Genomic DNA, 23,005 nt, shown 5'->3' with positions numbered 1-23,005 from the left:
AGAACAAATAAGGTTCTCTAGAAAAGTTCAACTGAAGCTAAAAAAATTAAGAACATTGTAATAATGGTATTAATGAGTTCCATATTAAAAATCATAATAAGAAAACTAATTATAAACTCGCTAACGCAATTTGCATATTTCATTCTCTTTTAAAATTGAAGATACAAATACGTGTGAAAAATGAAAATTGGATGTCATGAAAAGAAAACTTTATATACTAAATTTAGCGATTGTGTTTTAGGGAAAGTAAAAAATATTTAAAAAAAATTATTTTTCATGATGGATTTTATTCATTTTGGAGAGAGTTGAAGTGGCACTTCTTAAACCAAAGACTCTTATTTTTCTATTCTTTTTTCTTTTCTTATTAAAACCCATATAAATATAAGTAATGATAGACTCATATTTTTATGCTATCTAATTTTATTTATGAAATTAATACTTGGTTGCATTCGAACAAGACAAGGCGGCAATTACTTCTATATAAAATTAGTAATTTTTTTCAGTATTAAATTCCAAAAGTCTCTAAATACAATAGCAATAAATATTATTATTTACAATAGCTAATAATATTGTTTCCAAACTACATATATAATTACTACTAATAGTTTTTTCTCTATCCCGAAATTCCTAATACAACTAACATAATTTAACAATATTTAATGACTGTGCGAAGCGCGGATACATTCACTAGTATTAATAATGGAAAAAACTTGCCAACTAATAAGTACATAGGCCGTTTTCTTTTATTTCAATATGAATGCATTTAGATATGATTGGTGATTCACTCAATGAAAAAATTCTTCACTGAGACACTCCTCAGTCCATTGTGATACCACCATGGTACACAGTGGCGGACCTAGCCTTATAGAAGGGGGTTCATCCGAACCCCCTTCGACGAAAAATTGCACTGTATATATAAGGTGAAAATTATTTTTTATGTATATATAGTAGACTTTGAACCCCCTTAATTTCTTCATTTATGTCTTCTTTATATTTTTGAACCCCCTTGACATAAATCCTGGCTCCGCCACTGATGGTACATAATATATACCGAGATGGTATCATGGAGGACTGCTTCAGCCCTTCTCTTAATCTCCATGATACCATCATGATATATAAATATACTGCAATTGTATCATGGAGGAAGGGTTTTGGACGAGGGGGCACTCGGATAAATATTTTCAGCCAGTTGGATAAGAAGCCAAAATTAGTTTAGGAGGCATAGGCAGATAAATATTTTACATTTTAGGGGTATCTTGTGTTGTTTGACAATAAAATCATACTCGATATCATGGGAGCAACTTCATAGGAAAAATAAATGCTCAGTTGTCACACAGTCTAACTATAAATTCATCCCAATTCTCATGCCCATACAATATCTTCTTATTCACTTCTTCACAACACTAGCAAACTGTGAAAAAAGGAATCAATGGCTGCTTGTGTGTATGCATGTCAAGTTAATTGCCGTTTGCAAAAGCCTTTTATACCCAAATTTAAGGACTTGAGAGCCTCGGTCTCCTCTACTTTGAAGGTGAATTGCTATCCTCTCTACAAAAATTAGAACTTTTATTTTTCTCAAAAATTATTAAGTATTTATTTATGATATCGCACTTAACTCTGGTATATAATATTTGTACAATATATGTAACCGGTTATGAGATAAGAAGAATAATTGCGCTAGATTGGCTGTCAACATAAAGAAGTTGTAAGAATATATGGCTTCCCATGTGTTATAGAAGAATGGAGCTTATTGATGGACTGGTTATTTAGAGCCAGCAATTGGCTATCGGATTTCATCATGCAATCACTAGTGTGGTTGAATAGTACACTATTTAGAACTCTGAAGATGGTCAAGGTAGCTATTCCTTCTAAGCAACTTCGCTAGATGGGCAAGCAGTCGGAGTAGTCGATCCAGAATGTCTCTCTTCTTTACTAAAATACTCGCTCCGTTCACTTTTATCTTGTCACGTTGCGCTTTTTGAGAGTACTTAATATGACTAATTTTCGAAGCTAGATTGAATTAGATTAATTCAATATTTTAACGTTTAAATTTGAATGTTCGAAACTATATGAAAATACTATAACATGCAATTCTTCTCATATTAATGTGATGATAAATACATCTTAAATGTTGGTCAACCTCCATGTCGTTTGACTCTCGAGAAGCAAATTGTGACGAGCAAAAGTGAACAGAGGGAGCATTACTTTTTTGGATGAATGGGGAATTACATCACTCTTTGATACGCAAAATAAGGTTTAGAAGCTCTCTCTTTTGGGATTGATGTAAAGCCGATTGGTCGACTATGATCTACCGCATATATTACCTTTGGAGTTTGGTGCAATATTATATTTGAATTTTAAGCTATGTTATTTGTAAAGATAAGCTTAGAACTTGCCTCATTTTAATTTTATTATGGAACAGCCCTTCTTGAAGGATTTGGAGCATTTTCCCTTGATAGTGGATGTTCCAAAAGTTATGAAGGAAACTGCTTTCAAATTAGTGGATGCAATTGTAGACATAACCTTTGAATTTGTAGACCAACCATCTCAGGTATATATATATATATATGTCTATTATAATTTTTATACATATTTTTAGTTCACTCTGTCATTATGGCTTTTTTACTTTTTACCGGCCTTCTTGGACGCCAGTTTCACCTATAAATACATATATAATTCAGAGTAATTTTGCACCTGTTGAAGAGATTGGAGCAGCTGTGAGAGTGACTACAATTCAAGGGAAAATTCCAGATGATTTTCCAGATGATGTTTACTTACGAAACGGTATGATAAATGTCTAAAAGAATATTTACGCTTCAAAGTAATCTAGAAGATAACTGCAAGTCTGCAAGTAACTGGAAGTGTCATAATAAGTGAACCTACTTAGTTACCTAAAAAATAAGTATATGTCAAGTACAGCGTGTTAATTATACCGATATTTTAAACTATCGAATAGACTATTAAATGTTCTTTTTTTTTTTCTTTTTTGGAGGTGGGCAGGGCTAAAATCGAACTACCAAGTAGGGATCACGACTTTATGAAGAAAAGATAGAAAAGTTGCTCTCATTTTCACGTCTCTATTCTCGTTTTTCACATGTTTTTTGTCCAGCTAGTATTCATACGTAGTTCATTACTGCTAATTAATGAGGTAAACATCATAAACATGCTATCCAGTTTATGTCACGTAGGGTGTGTTTCGTATGGAAGAAAAACGTTTTTCATGAAAAATAATTTTTGGGGGAAAATAAGTCATTATATTTTCTTATTTTCCTACATACCAAACACACCCAGCCCTTTAATATCATTTGTAGGCAAATGTGTATGTAGCTTATAATCATATGTTCAACTGAGTAATATTTTCAACACAGAGACGTACATATATATCACTCAAATTTATAAAATTTTGAGTTTATAATTTAAAAAATTGTAATGGTTTCAAAACTCAGCAGTAGAAACTTATAAAAGGTTGAACTCGCAAAAGTTAAAACCTGAATCTTCCTCGAATTGCAGGAGCAAACCCTCTTTTTGGGGGGTTAAAATCGACCAAGTCAATTTTTGGAAAATCGAGCCATCTATGGATTGAAGGTGAAGGAATGCTTCATGCTTTGTACTTCACCATAGAAAAAGGAAAAGGAAAAGGAAGCAAAAGGAATATATTGTACAAGAACAAATATGTACAGACAGACACATTTAACAAGGAAAAGAATAGAAAGAAACCAGGTTTTATTTCTAATATGGAAGGGGATGCTCTTGCTATTTTGATGGCTTCCCTTTTAAATGTGGTATGTCATGAAGTATACCTCTTTCATCCAATTTTAGTTTATCTAACATTTATTTATTTCTATTCTTTTTGGACACTGGTTTCTATAAACAATTGTTAGGTACAAGGGCTGATTTCTTGCCTGCTATTGACCCTAGTAGTATGAGGGATGACCCAATTTTGAACAGAAAGCAACAATTAGCACTCATTACCCCAGTCACTAATGAAGAGGTGCAGCTAGCCCTGCAGGATATCGCTGATCTAAAGGCTCCAGGATGCGATGGTTTCAATGCTTGCTTCTTCAAAAAGGCATGGCCTACCATTGGAGCTGATGTGATAGACGCCGTGAAACAATTCTTTAAATCCAAATGGATGTATAAGGCTATAAACTGCACCACAGTAACCTGATCCCAAAGGTACAAGCTCCCTCATCTATCAGGGAATTTAGACCCATCTCTTGTTGTACTATGCTGTACAAGTTGATTTCAAAGGTGATTACAAGAAGACTACAGGGAGTCATGAATTATTTGATCGATCAGAGTCAGGCAGCCTTTGTTCCAAGGAGGGTTATTACTGATAACATCCTGTTAAGTCATGAATTGGTAAAAGGGTATAGCAGGAAACATCTGTCCCCCAGGTGTATGCTAAAAATTGATATGCAGAAGGCTTATGACTCTGTTGAGTGGGCTTTTGTGGAGCAAGTGCTAAATGGGTTAAATTTTCCTAGTATGTTTGTTGGCTGGGTAATGACCTGTCTGAGAACAGTTTCCTACTCTATTATCATCAACGGAAAACCTACCAAACCATTTGAAGCAAAGAAGGGCTTAAGACAAGGGGATCCCATGTCCCCTTTCCTATTTGTCATGGTCATGGAGTATTTAAATAGGATGCTCAAACAACTGGGGGAAAATCCAAACTTTAATTTCCACCCAAAGTGTGCTAGAATGAACTTAATACAGCTTGGGTTTGCGGATGATTTGTTGTTGTTTTGTAGAGGTGATGTGGGGTTTGTGCAGTACTTATTTGAGTAGTTTCAGTGCTTCTCAAAGGCATATGGGCTGATCGCTAGCACTTCAAAAAGCTCAATTTACTTTGGGGGCATGTCAAATGAAGAGGAGAATGAGGTTTTGGAGCTGCTGGGTTTTACTAAAGGGGAGCTACCTATACGATATTTAGGTGTCCCACTTAGCACAAAGAGGGTGTCTTATGTACAGTGTCAGCCACTCCTTGACAAAATTCTTAACAGGATCAAGTCTTGGACCACTAAATTCCTCTCATATGCTAGGCGAACAATATTGATCAAATCAGTTCTATTCTCTGTCCAAGTGTTTTGGGCCCAGGTGTTTGTTTTTCCAAAGAAAGTAATTAAGGTCATTGAAGCGACATGTCGAAGTTTTTTATGGATCGGGGAAGCAGAGTTATCCAAAAAAGCATTGCTGGCATGGAGTAGAGTATGCCTACCTGAGGTTGCCGGTGGCTTAAACATTTTGGACATTTGTTCTTGGAATAAGGTTGCCATTAGTAAGTTGTTATGGAACATATGCCAGAAGAAAGATAAACTTTGGGTTAGATGGATTCATTGCTACTATGGGCAGAACAGGAATATACTGGAAGATACTCCTAAACAGGCTTCATGGATCATGCAAAAGGTGTTGAAGGCGGGTAAGTACTACTCTGCAGCTGGATATACAATTACTGAGATTGCAGAGATAAACCAGTTCCCTACAAAACAATTCTATTTGAAATTGAGGGGTGACTTTCCTAAAGTAGAATGGAGAAGACTCATTTGCAATAATATTGGGCTGCCTAAATGGATCTTCACACTTCGACTGGCTGCTCATGGTAATTTGTATACAAGGGACAGGTTGAGTAAATGGGGTGTTGCTACTATAAAGGTGTGTCCCCTATGTGATGTAGTGGATGAAAGTCATTCACATCTGTTCTTCCTTTGTGCGTTCTCGGGACAGGTATGGCAAAGGCTATTGAGATGGCAAGAAATCAATAGAATAAATCAGTGCTGGGAAGATGAGGTCTCATGGGCTACCAAGCATGCTAGAGGAAAGACTGCTAGAGCCGAAGTATATAGGATGTCGCTCGCTGCTGCTGTATTTTACATCTGGAAAGAAAGGAATTCAAGAATATTTCAAAATACACAACAACCCGCTGATAGAATAGTGAAGCAAATTGTTCAGGAAATCCACTGCCGTGGAAGTATGAAGCCGAAGGTTGCGCAATGGCTGGCCAAATTCAATTTCTATCCTACATAGATGTGCATGTATAGGTTGGTTGAAATGAGAATGTGTAGTGCCTTAGTATTTGTTTTGGTATTAGTGTTATGAGAAGCTGGTGTAGCTGGGCTGAAGTCCTGGAGCCATTGTTCAGTACTCAGTTGTCATGATTTGTACTGCATATCTAACTTTGGTAATGAAAATTCATCTATTTACCAAAAAAAAAAAAAAAAAAATTTTTGGTTTCTCACTCGTTATCCCACACCCGCATTAGGGTCTCGACTAATCTGGATTCATACCACCTAAGGCGAGAAGCTTCTATCAAGATTTTTTTCCATATCCAGAGCTTGAACTCTTACCCACCAGTGGCGGAACCAGAATTTTCACCAAGGGGTTCAAAAATATGAAAAAGTAAATACATGAAGAAATCAAGCGGGTTCAACATCTAATGTATATAAATAAAAAATTAATTTTAATCTTATATATACAGTGTAAATTTTCGCCGAGGGGGTTCGAACCCCTTAGAGCCTACCTAGCTCTGCCCCTGCTACCCACCCTATCCTCCTGCTTCTTGCTTTGGGGGTCATAAAAAGATATAAACCATCTAATCGAGTTATAAAACACATGATTTTTGCGATTAATTAGTGAGAAGCAAGTAAACTCGATTGCCTAAACTAAAGAAGCAAGCCAAGTTTGTTTAGCTTGAGGAATAAATTATGTGGCTGACCTGTCAGTCTATCAAATATCGTAATTTATTCTTAAGAGCATGGGGTTCCTTGTGTGGAACTTAGATGTTGAAGCATGCACCTAATCAGAGAACTCCGATTAAGGGGGAGGGTGTCTAACATTATTTTTCTGTTTGGATGTTCTTAAATATTTGACATCATTCGGTAGATAAAACTAAGATCTAAGTTATATATATAGTAACTTCTACAATTCTTTTTGATCCGGACGGTGTATGCACGCCAACACGCGTATCAAGAGATCAATAATATAAAAAATGGCATTACTTTTAGCAGTCTAACGTTATTGTCTTGCAGTTGAGATTTGGTGTATTGCACAAATATCTAAGCAACACAAATGTTTTTGAGCACTCAAAGAAGTACTGCTCAATTACTGAAAACCATATGCCTCAAGAGATAAACATTACATTCAAACACTAGAAACTTTGGGTAATTGGACAGTCAATGGAGCTTGGAGTCGATCATTCACAGCCCATCCAAAGGTAATTGTTCATAAAAAGACACCATTTTAATTATTTAGTTATATTGTGTGTACATGTTCCTCACGTGTGAGCATGTAAAATTTATGTTATTTTTTGGTTGGTGGCAGTGGCGAAGCTGCGACCATCCGTGAAGAGTTGAACATAAGCCTATCAAGTGGGCCGGGCCGGACCATATAAATGCAGGTCACATGGGGCTGGGCCGGGCCATAGTCAGTGGGCCGGGTTGGAGGAGGAAAAGGGGTGTCCGGCCCAGCCCCCTACCCGGGTAGGGGTACATAGTGGGCTAAGTGGGTCGGGCCGGATTTTAATTATTTTAAAAAAAAAAAATTAATACTAAAATTTATTAAGTTTGATACTTTAAAATCTAGTTGTTGTCAACTTTATTTTAACCATCAAGTTCCTTAAATTATACTTTGGTCCTATTTTCAATCTATAAATACCATTCATTCTTCTCCATATTGTCTCGCAATTCTCTACTCTCCTCTTTCCCTAAATTTCCTACTCATCTAAATCTCTCTCTCTCTTCCAACTTCCAAGTTCAAATTTAATGGATAATGATAATCCTCCACCTCCTCGTCCAGCCCGAAGATCAATTTCAAGTTCGGTGTGGTTGCATTTTGAGTGAGTAGACGAGGAACATGTTAAATGTCAACATTGTGGTCAAATATATCTCCATAAGTCCAAACCGGTTTTGGGGGGTACCGGTCCGTTATGTAGGCACTTGGACAAAAGGCACAAAATTGAACTTTGAAGTTTATCTCTTCTTTAAATTTCTCCATCGATGCTAGCGTTTTGAACTTTTCATTTGTAATAAGTTGATCGTTCAAGTTTGTATGTTTTGAATTTGCAATGTTATCAATTTAAGTTTGAAGTTTTATTTTAAATTACTTATGTAGTCTTGTATCACATTCTCAACTTTTTATAATTTTTAGCACTTAAATAGCCATTGGGAGTCTTCATTCCAACAACATATTCAAAATATACACAAATATACCATTAACATATACAAGATATACACAAACATACCACTTAAATAAAAAAATAAAAATTAATTTGAAATGGGCCTGCCCGGGCCCCCGGTGGGCCAGAACTCGGGTTGTTGGTGGGCCGGGCTACTGGGCTAAATGACATGTCCGGCCTAGCCCCCTAATTTTTTCCACTAGCCTAGCCCACCACCCTATTGCCGGGTTGGGGGCCGGGCCGGTTATGGATAGGTGGGCCGGTCCCCGGCCGACCCAGCCCAATTGACAGGCTTAGTTGAACACCCTTTGTTGAAAATCATAGTGTGTGTTTTACAAGTAATTGTCTAATCTAAAAATTTAAGTTGTTAGAAAAACAAATTGTAAATTACTTAATTAAACTGTGTCTCTCACAAGCCTCACACATGTAGTGGATCTGATTTTCATGTAAAAAATATTTTATTTTTATTTTTGGATGTGAGCGAGATCTGAAGATAGGAGCTCTTGCATGTTTTATATTAATTGCTCTTGCATGTTTTATATTACTACTATTATTAAGAAGAGTGAGTTGTTACTCACTTTCTCGTCGTCCGTCCGTCTCAATTTAATAAAAAAAAATTGTGGGCCCCATAATTCTAATCTATATATATATATATATATATATATATATATATTCGTTCCAATTTTTTTAAAAAAATTGTGGGTCCCATATATATTAAACAACAACTAATATTAACAAAATAGTGCAAATTAATAATGTCAAAAAAAAAAGTGCCCCCCATATTAAAAAATCAAACAATATTCATGTAATTTCCAAAGTATCTCATTAAGTCAATAATGATGGATTCATTGCCACGTGCTTATTCGTAGCAAACACTAATATAATAAAGTTTTAAATACGGAGCACAAACTACAATGTTATATTAATCGTGTTTTGAACATAGTATCCCATATTGACAAAATCAAGCAATATATATAAAAAAAAGTGAATCCCATATTAAAAAAAAAAAAAGTGCACCCCGTATTAAAAAATCAAACAATATTCATGTAATTTCCAAAGTATCTCATTAAGTCAATAATGATGGATTCATTGCCACGTGCGTATTCATAGCAAACACTAATATAATAAAGCTTTAAATATGGAGCACAAACTACAATATTATATTAATCGTGTTTTGAACATAGTATCCCACGGAGCACAAACTACAATGTTATATTAATCGTGTTTTGAACATAGTATCCCATATTGGCAAAATCAAGCAACATATATAAAAAAAGTGAATCCCATATTAAAAAAAAAAAAAGTGCACCCCGTATTAAAAAATCAAACAATATTCATGTAATTTTCAAAGTATCTCATTAAGTCAATAATGATGGATTCATTGCCACGTGCGTATTCATAGCAAACACTAATATAATAAAGCTTTAAATATGAAACACAAACTACAATATTATATTAATCGTGTTTTGAACATAGTATCCCATATTGACAAAATCAAGCAATATATATAAAAAAATGTGAATCCCATATTAAAAAAATAAACAATGTCAAAAAAAAAAAGTGCAGACTTTGTATTCGTAGCAAATACTAATATAATAAAGTTTTAGATACGGAGCACAAATTACAATATTATATCAATCGTGTTTTGAACATAGTATGTATATATATATATATATATATATATATATATATATATATATATATATATATATATGCATAAAAATAGTGCAAACTAATAATGTCCAAAAGGGTGGGCCCTATATTAAACAACACCAAACAATATAAAAAATAAAAACAAAAAAAAAGAAGAAACTATATAAAGCATGGGTTTAGACCCATGCTTCGTCGTCCGTTGTCCCTTAAAAAAAAAGGGTGGGCCCCATACTAAATAACACCGAGCAATAAAAAAAAAGGAAGAAAAAAAAGTGGAACTCACCATCTCCAAACTCATGGGAAAAAAAAAGTGGACCCTATATTATCAAAATCAAGCAATATCAAAAAAAAAAAAAAAAAAAAAAGTGAACCCCATATTAAAAAAAATATAATGTTAAAAAAAAAGTCCTGGCTTTATATTCTTAGCAAACACTAATATAATAAAATTTTAGATACGGAGCACAAACTACAATGTTATATTAATCGTGTTTTGAACATAGTATATGTATATATATATATATATATATATTATATGCATAAAAATAGTACAAACTAATAATGTCAAAAAAAAAAAAAGTGTACCCCATAAAGGGTGGATCTCATACTAAACAACATCAAGCAATATTAAAAAAAAAAAAAAAAAAAAAGTGGAACCCACCATCTCCAAACTCACTGTAAAAAAAAGTGGACTCCATATTAACAAAATCAAGCAATATAAAAAAAAAAAAAGTGAACCCATATTAAAAAAAGAATAATGTCAGAAAGAAAGTGCAGACTTTGTATTCGTAGTAAACACTAATATATTAAAGTTTTAGATACGGAGTACAAACTACAATGTTATATTAATCGTGTTTTGAACATAGTGTATATATATATATATATATATATATATATATATATATATATATATATATATATATATATATATATATATATATATATATGCATAAAAATAGTGCAAATTAATAATGTCCAAAAAAAAAAATGCACTCCATATTAAAAAATCAAACAATATTCATGTAATTTTCAAAGTATCTCATTAAGTCAATAATGATGGATTCATTGCCACGTGCATATCAATCCATTAGTGGGAGCAAATGAAATTGCTTTTCTTCAAAAAGTTAAGTAGGTAAACCATACAGTTTTCTTTCTTTTTTATATTAGCCTGAGATCTAATCTAGATATTAAAGTGTTGTATTTGCTAGTCCGCCATGTCATTTATTTGTTATGTTCACTAAAATAAATATACTTAAAATATTTATATTTTAAAACAAGATAGAATTTAATTACTTTTTTATTTTTATTCTTACTCTAATAAATGTGAAAAGAGATTAATGTCGTAAAAAAAAATATATCAAATGGAGATCAAATAATGAATAAGGTAAATTAGTCAAATTATAATTCTAATCGACGTTTTCTTAAAAAACCATGCAAAAGACAACATGACAAGTAAAATGAGCTAAACCGAGAATATTTACCAAAAAATAAAAAATAGTATTTCTTCGTTTAAATAGAAAATCAATTTCTAATTTGTTTCGTTTTAAACATGTAAAATTAATTTAATAATTTGAATTAGAATTATCCAAATCAAAATTTGATAAAAAATAATAAGTATTTTACACCTTTAAATTAATCGAATTAAAATTGAAAGTATCAACTGATGCTTAAATATTGCTATTGTTTTATCTCAAAGAGAGGGAAATAATTTCCTTTTAAACAAGTCTACTCTTTTAAAAAATATTAATAAATTTGCCGATTTTGTATTTTTAGCAAACATTAATATATGAAAATTTTAGATACAGAGCACAAACTACAATGTTATATTAATCGTGTTTTAAACATAATATATATATATATATATATATATATATATATATATATATATAATCACTATTCAAAGACAACTACATACACATAGATGCACTATAATCTAAAGTGTTGGGACGTCTAGTCATATATATGTGAGTATCTTATTTAATTTAAACTGCTAATATATATATAGATGTGAGTATCTCATATCCCGGCAGAAAGTCCCAGGTACGGGTGAACTTGTTATAATGGGAATTAATCCACTAAAGCCCTATCTTGAGCTAGGAGTCATTTCAGGTATGTTATTTTCCATTTTGAATCTAAATTAGGAGACTTCAATTGAAAGGTTTTTTTTGTTTTCTAATTTATTTATAAGCTTCCTTCCTATTTTCAGCTGATGGAAAGCAAATGGTTCACAAGGTGGATCTCAAATTAGATAGGTGTATTTTTTGCCATGAAATAGGAGTTACAAAGAGGTAATTATTATGAGTTTTAAGTTTTATGCACTGATAGTGTATAACTTATTCATACTATCAAATAAAATTAACCTATAATAATAGATAATTTTTTTCTATCAAGCCTGATATACGGTAATCTGAAAAATAAAGTGAAACTTGCTATTATCAATTACATTACATGATAGTGTAAAAAATATTTGTTGTTCAATGTATATGGATTTAAATCCAATTATTGCATTTGCTAATGTTATTCTACTATGGTATATAATCCCAATATTATGTCTAGGTACAATGTGATTTTGGATTTTCCACTAACTATAGACATAAACAGATTTATTACTGGAGAAGAGTAAGTATTTCAAACATCTTATATTAAAAAAAGTAGTGATACTACATTTTAATGAAATACTTTTGATTAAATCCTTCAATTAACATATATACTTCTGATATTTGCAGATTAATAAAATACGACGAAGATGGATATGCACGAATTGGAGTAATGCCTCGTTATGGTGATACTAATTCCATCAAATGGTTTGAAGTTGAGCCATGTTGTGTATTTCACATAATAAATTGTTTTGAAGATAATGATGAGGCATTTTAACATTTTTTAGTTGATTTAATTTCAAATTTATGTGATCATGAAACTAGTAAAATTGCTTAATTAGTTTGATTCCATTTTTTTTTTGTGTGTGTAAACGGTGGTGGTGAGGGCATGTAGATCTCGTCGATCGATTATACCAAGATTGAAACTAACACTAGACGAGCCTGAATTGAGTCTAGACGGGTTGAACGAGGCGAGTTCCAGTAAAGATAACATTCAATTGTCGAAAGAACTTTTTTCGGTTTTTCATGTTTGCGTATGGAGATTAAACATGAAACAGGATAAGTGAAGATGAAAACTCCTAATACAACCCGTGATCAGTTTGTTATGGAATTTCCAATTATCAATGAATCAATTCATTGGTCTTAAAAACAAATTTGGTTATCTACAACTTGTTGATTCAGAAGCTTTCTCTAATTACTTTGGTTAGTACTCTAATTTCTATTTGACTGAGTGACAAAAAGATTACTTTTGAAAATGAGATATAATTAATCACTACTAAGAAACAGAAATTCTTAGCTATGATCTGGTATATATTAGATAGCCCTTAGCTAACCGGAATTTCCGCTAATCTTTCGTTAAATAGGATTAACGATTGATTTTTTGTCATTTAGCGATAAAATAAGCGTTTTCATGTTACTAACTAGACCTCATGATGACATATATCTTGAATTTAGCAAAGAATTCATCAGGAGGATTTGCTAAATTTGGAGGGTTAGCCAAGCTCCATTTTGAAGAAAGACAAGTTGAAATTTCTAAGGTAATTGCTACTTATAAATTGTTAGTTTCTAAAAGTGTAAATTCATTTATGTATAATTGATATATTTTTAATGTTGATTAATTAGGATGACAAAGAAGAAGAGGATTTGATTAAGGTTGAGTATCACATTTTCCCAAAGAACACTTTCTGTACTGGAGCTACCTTTGTTCCAAAACTTGGAGGTGTTGATGAGGATGATGGTTGGATAGTGGCTTTCACACACAATGAAAATACAAATGAATCTCAAGTAAGTTGATCATAATATAGTTTATCATTTTTTCTCGATTTGTACGTGTCTTTCTTTCTTATGGACCATGTTAATCTTATATATGTATTGTTACAATATATTATACGAGACAGAGCCGAATTCAGGATTTAAATTTTAGCTATGGGTTCGACTTCAAGATTCTTAGTTTGAACCAGTTGTATTTTAAAAGTTATTAGTTCATGTCTACTATTTATTACAATTTTAATAAAGTTTTACATATAAATTTATGCTCCACGTCGGAATTTGGGGTTTCAACTGAACCCCCACCTAGCATGCTACATCCGCTCACTAATACGAGATGCTTTTGAATTGATAAATAACCCTATAATGAAAATACTTTCTAAGGTGTGAATTCATATTAGTCGATCCAGTGAGTTACATAAGCCCGATGATTAAACCTAGGAAAATATCGAATGTATACTTTGGAGGGACAAATATAAACTTCTTTTGTTATGTCGATTTTGAAAATTTTAGGATCGACTGATTAACTTTGAATCGTGTTTCTTGAAACTTCTTATAGTTTGTTATACTCAAACATGACTTGGGAATTTAATTTTCTTCTGATATGCATATAATTTCTATCTTGCAGGTCTATATAGTTGATGCAAAAAATATTGAAAGTGAGCCAGTTGCCATCATCATATTACCTTGCAGAGTGCCATATGGATTTCATGGTGCTTTTATGCCATTGAACTCATAGATATAGTGTATATAACCTATGATCGAAGTGGTTCTCTTGAATGTATATTTGTGACCAGATTATTATATGGACACAGCTGTTTCACTTTTTTTTTTTTTTTGATGAATCAATGCATATTTAGTGACGTGGCTTCCATCGATAGTGCGAGGGATTAAAAAAAGAACAAAACCAAAAAAAAAGATAGTCGACAGCAGGATTCGAACCTGCGCAGGCAAAGCCCAACAGATTTCGAGTCTGTCTCCTTAACCACTCGGACATATCGACTGCTTCTACAACCGATCCTTTGAAATGGTTAATAATGTATCTTTACCATTTATTTGGACAAGAGCTTGCAATATTGGTAAATGATAATGTACATCTTTCTGTCATATTACTACTTTTCCGGTGTTTATGGAAAGCATCAAGAGCCGGATAAATTGCTCATTAGCTTGTGGTGATGGGGGAAAGAGAGTGCACATACATATCTTGTACTCACTTGATAGGAGATTAGATCAGTGGCGTCCACATGATTTTATACAAGTGGTGTCAATTTATTATCACAACTCAACTAGTATATGATTTCAGATTTAAGGTTGTACAGTTTTAGTAAGACTTCACAATCATCCCAAAATGAAGTTTTAAAGCATATCGGATGGCACCACTTGGAGCAATACATCTATCACAAAACTGGATAGTTCTAGAAAAAACGTTCAAACGTACGTCAGTAGTTTGACTTGGAGAAAATGTATATATTAAATGATTTATCTTTAACTAAGTTTCAGAATTCAATGGTTAAACAGTGACAATTCTGTTTACCTCAAATTTTGGTAATCAATTGAATTTGTAGGTGAGGTATAGGATATGTGGATAACCTTAATCTATTTTGGGTTTATGAAAAATGTTTATGATTTGCGTGCTATGATACGTATATATGAATATATATTAATGTCTTGAGTGAATACGTTGCTATAGATGATTAAGCTAATGGTGTTAGAGGAACAAGCTAAAACCACGAAGATCCACTGATTTGGACTAAAGAGAAAGAGGTGATGTTTTTGTATATATTTTCTATTACAATATTCTTGATCTCAAAAAGCTAACCCCTAATAGTAAGGAGATGCCCACTATTTATAGTTTTGCCTTGTGGGCCTTGCATACAACATAAAACCTTTTTAGAATAAAAGAAACCCTAAAAGGATAAGGTTGGACCATGCGGTCTGACACCCGTACGGTCACCAGTACAACGTGACAGAATGGTCTTGATGTGTGGCAACTCTGCAACTGGTTAACCGGACCAACGGCCACGACCAATTTGGAAATGAAGAAACCGGACTAACGTTGATGCAGAGTTTGGTCTGAAAATATCAGACCAAACAGATTTACTTCCCTTTTCTTGGATCAACTGCACCTGTTGGAATCCCACCGGTTCGAAGGAAAGACTTCGTACTCATGCTTGTTTCTTCCTATCCCCGGTCTCCGATCTCACCGGTCTTGCATACATCCGGTTTTTACCGTATACAGATAGTCCCCACACTTTCCGGACTGTAGGTTTACCGGAGTAACGGGAAGTGGATAAGTCATCAAACCGGTGGTGCTATAAGCTCGTTCTTATCTTTAAATTTTGGCGGGAACAGTTATGTCACGTCCCTCTACCATCAGCCACGTGTCTCATCCCGAAAGGCTGACTTCGGTAATCACCGTAACGCACGTCGTTTCAAATCACGTCTCATTTATTGTGTGACATGTGTCATCCCCCCGTTGGTTGGCCTCTGTAACCGCTACAGTCTCCCATGCCTATATAAGGCTCTCAACTGTTTAATTTCTCCATTTTACTTCTTCACTTTCTTATTCTTCATTTCTGATCATCTTCATCTCATATTTTTTGTTGGTTTTCAACGTTTTTATCCCTCAACTTGTTGCTTATATTGATTGTAAGAAAACCAACTCTGCCAACTTTTTCATTTGCTGCTTTCCAATCGAAAGTGCTGCTTTGTTTCTTCTCTCACTTTGCCATTTTGAATTTTTTCAATTGCTTCGTCACTTTTTTTTTTAACTCGTTTCTTCTCCCTTTTCGAATTCACCAAACTCCTTTTCCACATCTTCCAAATGTCTGCAAATACCGAAACTACCTCCCAGGATGTTCCCTTGGTTTCTTCTCAAGGAGCCGAGCCAATTTCACAACCCAAGGGAAAAACGTCGTTGAGCTCACCGCTTTGGACATAGTACCGTCCAAACCCAACTACAACAAAGAATTTAAAATCGAGAAGCCTTCTTCAGTTGCGGATAAAGGGTTCGATGTAAGGCGATATCCCTCGTCCATTACCGAGGATAAGCTTGACCAGGTCCGGGCTGATTGCGAATGGGATAACCGTCCGGTGCAAGTGTTCTCCCCCGGGACTGACGAATCCATCACCGACCCTAGGGAAGGCTTCTTGTACGTTTACACCTACCCCTTTACACTCAAGCTCGACCCTCTAATCGACCCGGTTCTTTTGGATATATGCCGGACATATAACGTAACCTTGGCCCAAATTGGTCCGATAATCTGGAGGACCGTGGCCTGCCTCCGGTTGTTGGCCAACAACATAAATAGGGAATTTATGATGACACATTCATCCGTTTACATTCCCCGAGGCTATTCCAAAGAGGCGTGATAAAGCTCGCCAGGCAAGGTCGGAACTCGATCTTTCCGAAGATGGATGAAGACAGAGACCGAGGTTGGTTAGAGCGCTACGTCGGGGTGAGGACCGCGGACATTAATCCAGCTGCTTATATGCCCTTTCCGGAGGTGTGGAATGATAATCGTAAGTTTCCCAATTCTCCTTTTAATAATTGATCTTGAATGCTTTGTCGAACAATTGCACCCTTGTATTCACACGATTTCTCCCCTTCTCTCCTTGTATCAGCCGTGGCATGGATACCTCCGGCCCTCAGGAACATGAATGAATGGGTTGAAGCACTCCTCGGTCAACACACCCATGAAGAACGGACATGGGGAAACTTGTCGCGTGGCCGATGGGTTGCCCAAAATCATGGTACTACTCTGCTTGAGTTGGGATATGTTGTATTTTCTTCTTTTTCCTTTTTATAATTTCTTCGGTATTCAGGTTTACCCAAGGGCTCGGTGAAACCAATACCGGAGCCAGCAGCCGAGCCCGCTGCATCGGTTCCTGAATTTGATTCAGCAGGAACATCTCGGCTTATTGATGCTGCTAATAAAAGGCGGAGAAAGCCCTCGGACCAAGGGAAAAGATTGAAAAAGAGGGCAAGGCGCGTCGTTCGTGGTCTAAGGGACGAACCAGAGCCCGATATCCCTATTCGGATGGCAATACGAGCTCCTTCGCAGCCTCTATTCTGGAGGAAGAAACTACCGCTCTGATCTTGCCCATAGCCGAGGATGAAAATTCCATCCCGACCTCGCGCACAGGTAGGGAAGAAGATGTTTTTTTTCCGACTCCGTTACGATCTGTTGAATATGTTGACATTTCAGGCGATGCTTCATCTGAGGTGACTCCCCTACAAAGGACTTGAAGATCCGGGCTCGCTTCGACTGCTGAGGCCGAACAAAGTGCCTAGCCGGTCCCAGACACTGAGGCTCCAATGGACACCGGCCCACTGCCCGGTGGTGAATAAAATACCACATCCGAGGCACCTGCTAATATCGAGGCTGCTGTTCTGGCTTTTCCTGCTCCTGTTGCAAAGTCGGAAAACCTTGATGACATGTTCTCGGATACTCCTCCAGCAACCGAGAAGTTTCCAATTTCGGGCATCTCCAAATCCCTCGAGTCACGAGGGCAACCAGCTGGGCCATCAAAATCGGTTCAAGGGATAGCCTAATTCGTGTCTTCCCGGACCCGAGCGTGGAACCGAGAAGGACAAGATCGGCCATAGTTACCGTCCCCGAGGACTATAGTTTCTTGTCCCGTCCTGTGGGAGTAGCAAGCTATCTGAGGCCCCTCGTTTCGGACTCAAACAAGAGAAAAATGGTCGGAGTTACCTTGCAGAGTCTCATTAACGAGGGCATGCACGCGGGTAACTGGGTAAGCTTATTACCCAACCTTTACATAATTCAATATGAACACTAGCTCCGGCTTTATCCGATTTTAACTTTATTTGTTCTCTCTACAGAGTGTTGTGCTTGTCAACGAGACATTTATCCAAGCCCAGCAAGAAGGTGACAATTTAAAGGGCCAGCTGGATGCCCAAGGTCGTGAAACGGAGAAATATCAGCACCTTTTGCAAGAAAAGAAAGATCAGTTGAGTTGGGACATTGCTCTTTCCAACCTTTAACCCGAGCTCGAAGCGGCGAAAATCGAAAACCTCCCTTTAAAGGCTGAGTTGGCCGGGATAGTTAAAAATATTCGGCTCCTGAAAGCGGATAAGGTCGGCCTTAGCCAAGACAATACCCGTCTTTCTTCGAGGCTCGGTGAACTCGAGGCCACTGTCCCTCAACTCCGAAGTGAGCTTGATTCGGTCAAGACTGATGCCGTGCAAATGGCGGAGAGGCATCAGCTGCTTGAATCCGAGAATGCTAAGGACAATGAGAAGTTGAGAGTATTTTGAGCGGAAAGCCGATGATAGGGTCCGGATTTGTGATGAGCTCAAAAATAAATTCAAAGAGGTAACCAAGGTTAATGACATTCTTAAGGCCGAGCTTGAGTCAGCTATTCAAGTTCAAAATATTCTCGATGAAGAGAGGTTGAAATTAGTGGCTAAATTGGCCAAGGCTGAGATCGACTTGGAAGAGTCTCTTAGGAATGTGGAGGCTACCAAGGCTCAAACCACGATTGCGGTTGCATATGAAAAGTGGAAGTCCCGGAGGGCCACCCTCGAACAGTCTCAACAAGGGCTTGGGGACCTCCCGGCTCTTATACTCAAAGCCAAAACAATCGAGAAGGAGGCTAAGAAAGCCCTTGACACCGAGTCTGAGGATTCTGAGAGAACGGTATCTGAGCACTCCGGCTCCAGCTACACCGGGTAGACCAGGGCCTGCATTAGCTTTTATTTTGTTGCCTTTTTGGCTTGTTTTTGTTATTTAACATTGTAGAAGTTTTGGATGTAAAAATCCTTCATCTATGGAATGTGCATTTTTCCTTCTGATTTTGTTTGTTCTTTTATCGAAGTGCTTGTTATGACTTTCGCCCTAATAGCTAATCCCGTTTAAAGAAAACTCAAAGGCTTGGAGAGTCCTCTTTTCTGGACTTGTGCCTGAAAGTTGGCTTTTCACTTCGTCCGGTACATTTCGTCTGGGAATTCGATCTAGTGGTTTGCCCATGGGACTTGTTTATGCTTTGTGAATTCAGACGTCTCCGAATCACGTTAGGCATTTTAGGGCCGACGTCTCGGAAAGTTTCTGTTGACTTCCTTTCCAGCTTCATCAGGTAAAATCTATCTGGGACAGTCTCAGTGTTAAACCTAAACCTGTCTATGAATTCTTGGGCCATTTCTCCCCAACTGTGCCATTTCTGCGAGTCTTGGCATGTATACCAATCGAGCGCCTCTCCTGTTAGACTCCTTATAAATAGTTTCATCCGAATGGCCCGATCTTTTCCCACTCCGACAAGCTTATCGCAGTATGACCTCAAGTGAGCCCGAGGATTTCCCTTTCCGTCAAACATATCAAATTTTGGTACTTTATATCCAGCGGGCAACTCGATGTCAGGATGAATACATAGATCTTCGTACTCCAGTCCTTCACATCCTTTGTTGGTTTGGATATTTCTAACTGTTTCTCTCAGACTGCGAAGCTCTTGCGCTACATTCTCGTCCGCTCTCGCCCTGGCTTCCCTTTCGATCTCTTCATAAGGGTCAACCTCTGGATGCTGCATAGCCTGCAACTGGATAGTGAAAGGTTGAGCTTCTTCTACATATACCGGTGGCACATACTGCATATTTTGGTTAGCGGTGTGTGCCAATGGTATGTGCTGAGTTGCTTGGTAGTTTTGGGTAAGTGGGATAGTTTGGGTAACTGCAAGCTGAGGAATATAGGGAGTGGTGAAAAGTGACGGATTGGTTTGTTGGAAGTTAATTTGCTGGGGGTTGGCTTGTTGCGGGTCATTTTGTTGCGGGGTGGTTTGTTGTGAGTTGAGCGGTGGTGGAATGACTTGTTGTGGATTTGACTGTTGTGAGATGGTTTGTTGCAGGCTAGTTTGTTGTGGGACGGACAGTAAATTGGTGGTGCATGGATTGATTGTGTGAAGTGGAAGGTTTGAGGGAAAAGGCTGAGGGGCGGGCGAGTCAATAGGCGAAAAAGATGATGGGATTGTCGCGCTTGTTCTTTGCTCATGGTGAGGTGTGTTGAGGGTAATGGATAGGTTGGTGAGATTTCGCAGTCGCTCAATTTCACTTTGCATATTGGCTATTTGTTGTACCAGTTGAGTGATGAGTTCGTCATTCCCTCCTCCCGAAGCCTCGGGTTCGTCTCGTGGAACAGTGACAAGTCCTAAGCCAGTCTGTTCGGATGCCCCTGAATCATTCATATCGTTGGATGCTCGTGCTTCTGATCTTGTAAAGTACGGGTGGTCTGCCAGTTCGCAGTCAACACGAATCAACCGTTGGGGGGAATAATCAAAATAAAAAGAAAAACCTTCAAAAATGAAGAAAACTGCGTTAGTATAGTGCGAATGATTGCTGCTTTAAATAAAATAATGCGTGCATTGGGCAAATAATGTTGGAAGAAGCACATATTGCATAGCAAACAAAAATCATATAGTAAAAGAGAAACATAACGCGATCTATTATGCACGGGACCTCTTTTGTGCCAGAGGTAAGCCTAACGCCAAATACTCGGGATTATGATAGAGTGATCCAAGCCATTTAATTGAGACACTTGAGTTTGAAAAAATAAAAAGGCCAAATTTTATTGAAATAAATAGAAGCGAGTACATTAATAAACCAAAATACATCAAAGATGGTAATATGTAAAGACAATCCTAAAACTTGGCCTAATTTTTTTTTTCCTTATGCTGGCGGCTGAACTGAGAATAATGCCTCATCACTGCTAGGTCCTGCTCCCGCATTCCCTTATATTTGCCATTTGAGCCCACATCTCGGGAATTTGGGGGACGAAACTCATCCTAAAAAGAAAAGAAGTGATTTTCCAAACTCGACATGTCATAATTAGGCTTGGATCCTTCTATCACTATCACGTTACACATAGTATGCTTGCTGGTCGTTGGGTCATGAAAAACCCGTCGACAATTTGGTAGGTTTCCTAATTGTGGAACCGATACCTAGGATCGACCCACCTAGGGTTTATGCATGCATGCTTAATGAAATTGGTGGCAAAGCTCTATCTTAAGTTTTCTAAGATTTGGCTTACTAGACACAGGGTTCCCGAGCGGACTACTCGAGTGAGAAGGCTACGCGGTCACCGTTATTCGGACACCCCGCGCCTATGCCAACTCTCCTAAAATTTTGGATTTTTTGAAGAAATTTGCGGGTGCGCAAAACACACCTCGCGTGTACGTGTGATAGTGTGAGTTTTTCAGAAATAGAGGAAATATGAACGGAATGCCAGTTTAAGGAAAGCAAAAACATATATATTACATAGCAAAGGCAAATAAGGCATAAAACAATAATAAAGACATTTAAAAGCATATAAGGCAAACATAAAGAAAACAAACAAACAAAACACCCAACAAAATATTAATTAACCTAAGTCTGTTGTGGCTAGAACCTATAGTCCGCAGCGGAGTCGCCAAGCTGTTATACCCCATTTAAACCGGTCAAAGTGGAGTACAACATATTCGTGATTCCTAATTATTTAACTTAAGGAGTCGCCACCTAATTGATTTTAAGGTGAATTAGGGCACCTAATTATTAACTAAGGTAAAGCTAACTAAACTTCGTTAATGGTCTGCTTAAATTTCAATTCTAGGTAAGGGTTCTAATTATCCTAAAGGGAAGGGGTCAGGCATCCTTTAGGATCCGTTAACTACGGTTTACCGGCCAAACTTAGGTTAATTAATTAAGATTAAATATAGTGTTTGAATTTTAAGAAAATAGCTTGTACCTATTACTAAGGTTTCAAAGGAAATATAATAATGCTATTTGAACTAACTTGTAGGAAAAATATAGTAATTTGCATAAAGGAGACGCTTTTAAAAACGAGACTTATAAATGCTGTTAAAACTTTGAAGAAAAGAATATAATGATGATATTTAAATAATACTTATAAATATTGCCAAGGCTTTAAAAATGCTATTTAGAGTAAGGCTCGCACCAAATATAATAATCTTGCATAAAAGGAAAACTTCAAATGCCATTTAAAATAAAACTTATAAATATTACTAAGGTTTTGAATAATGTTGTCATTTAAACTAAAATTTGCAAAATATAATGATTTGCATATAAGTAGAAACCTTTTAGAAGAAGGCTTAGCGAATTTAAATTTGGGATAAAATTATATTATATGAATATGGTGATGTAAAAATTTAGACTTATTCTATAAATAGGATATAAGAGGAGGTGAGTTTTCTTTCTCTTTTATTAACTTTATTGAACTATATTTGGCTAAATATGTACAATCAGATCAATCTAAAATATTTATAAATATAACTTGGATTAATACTTATATATTAGGCACATTTTGAAATTTTA

General features: G+C 36.1%; 1 non-coding gene and 1 pseudogene across 1 annotated transcript; one reads left to right on the top strand and one right to left on the bottom strand.

Annotated features, from left to right (window-relative positions):
- Positions 1-1,429: 1,429 nt before the first annotated feature.
- On the top strand, positions 1,430-14,425 carry LOC132599757 (carotenoid 9,10(9',10')-cleavage dioxygenase 1-like; annotated as a pseudogene).
- Positions 14,426-14,607: 182 nt separating this feature from the next.
- Positions 14,608-14,689, bottom strand: TRNAS-CGA (transfer RNA serine (anticodon CGA)). The gene has a single exon. It is a non-coding gene; the product is annotated as a tRNA-Ser (tRNA).
- Positions 14,690-23,005: the final 8,316 nt, after the last annotated feature.

This window comes from Lycium barbarum, chromosome 6 (assembly GCF_019175385.1).
Source record: "Lycium barbarum isolate Lr01 chromosome 6, ASM1917538v2, whole genome shotgun sequence".
Classification (NCBI taxonomy): domain Eukaryota; kingdom Viridiplantae; phylum Streptophyta; class Magnoliopsida; order Solanales; family Solanaceae; genus Lycium; species Lycium barbarum.
Note: the sequence above shows the minus strand (reverse complement) of the source record. Positions and strands in the feature narration are given on the sequence as shown.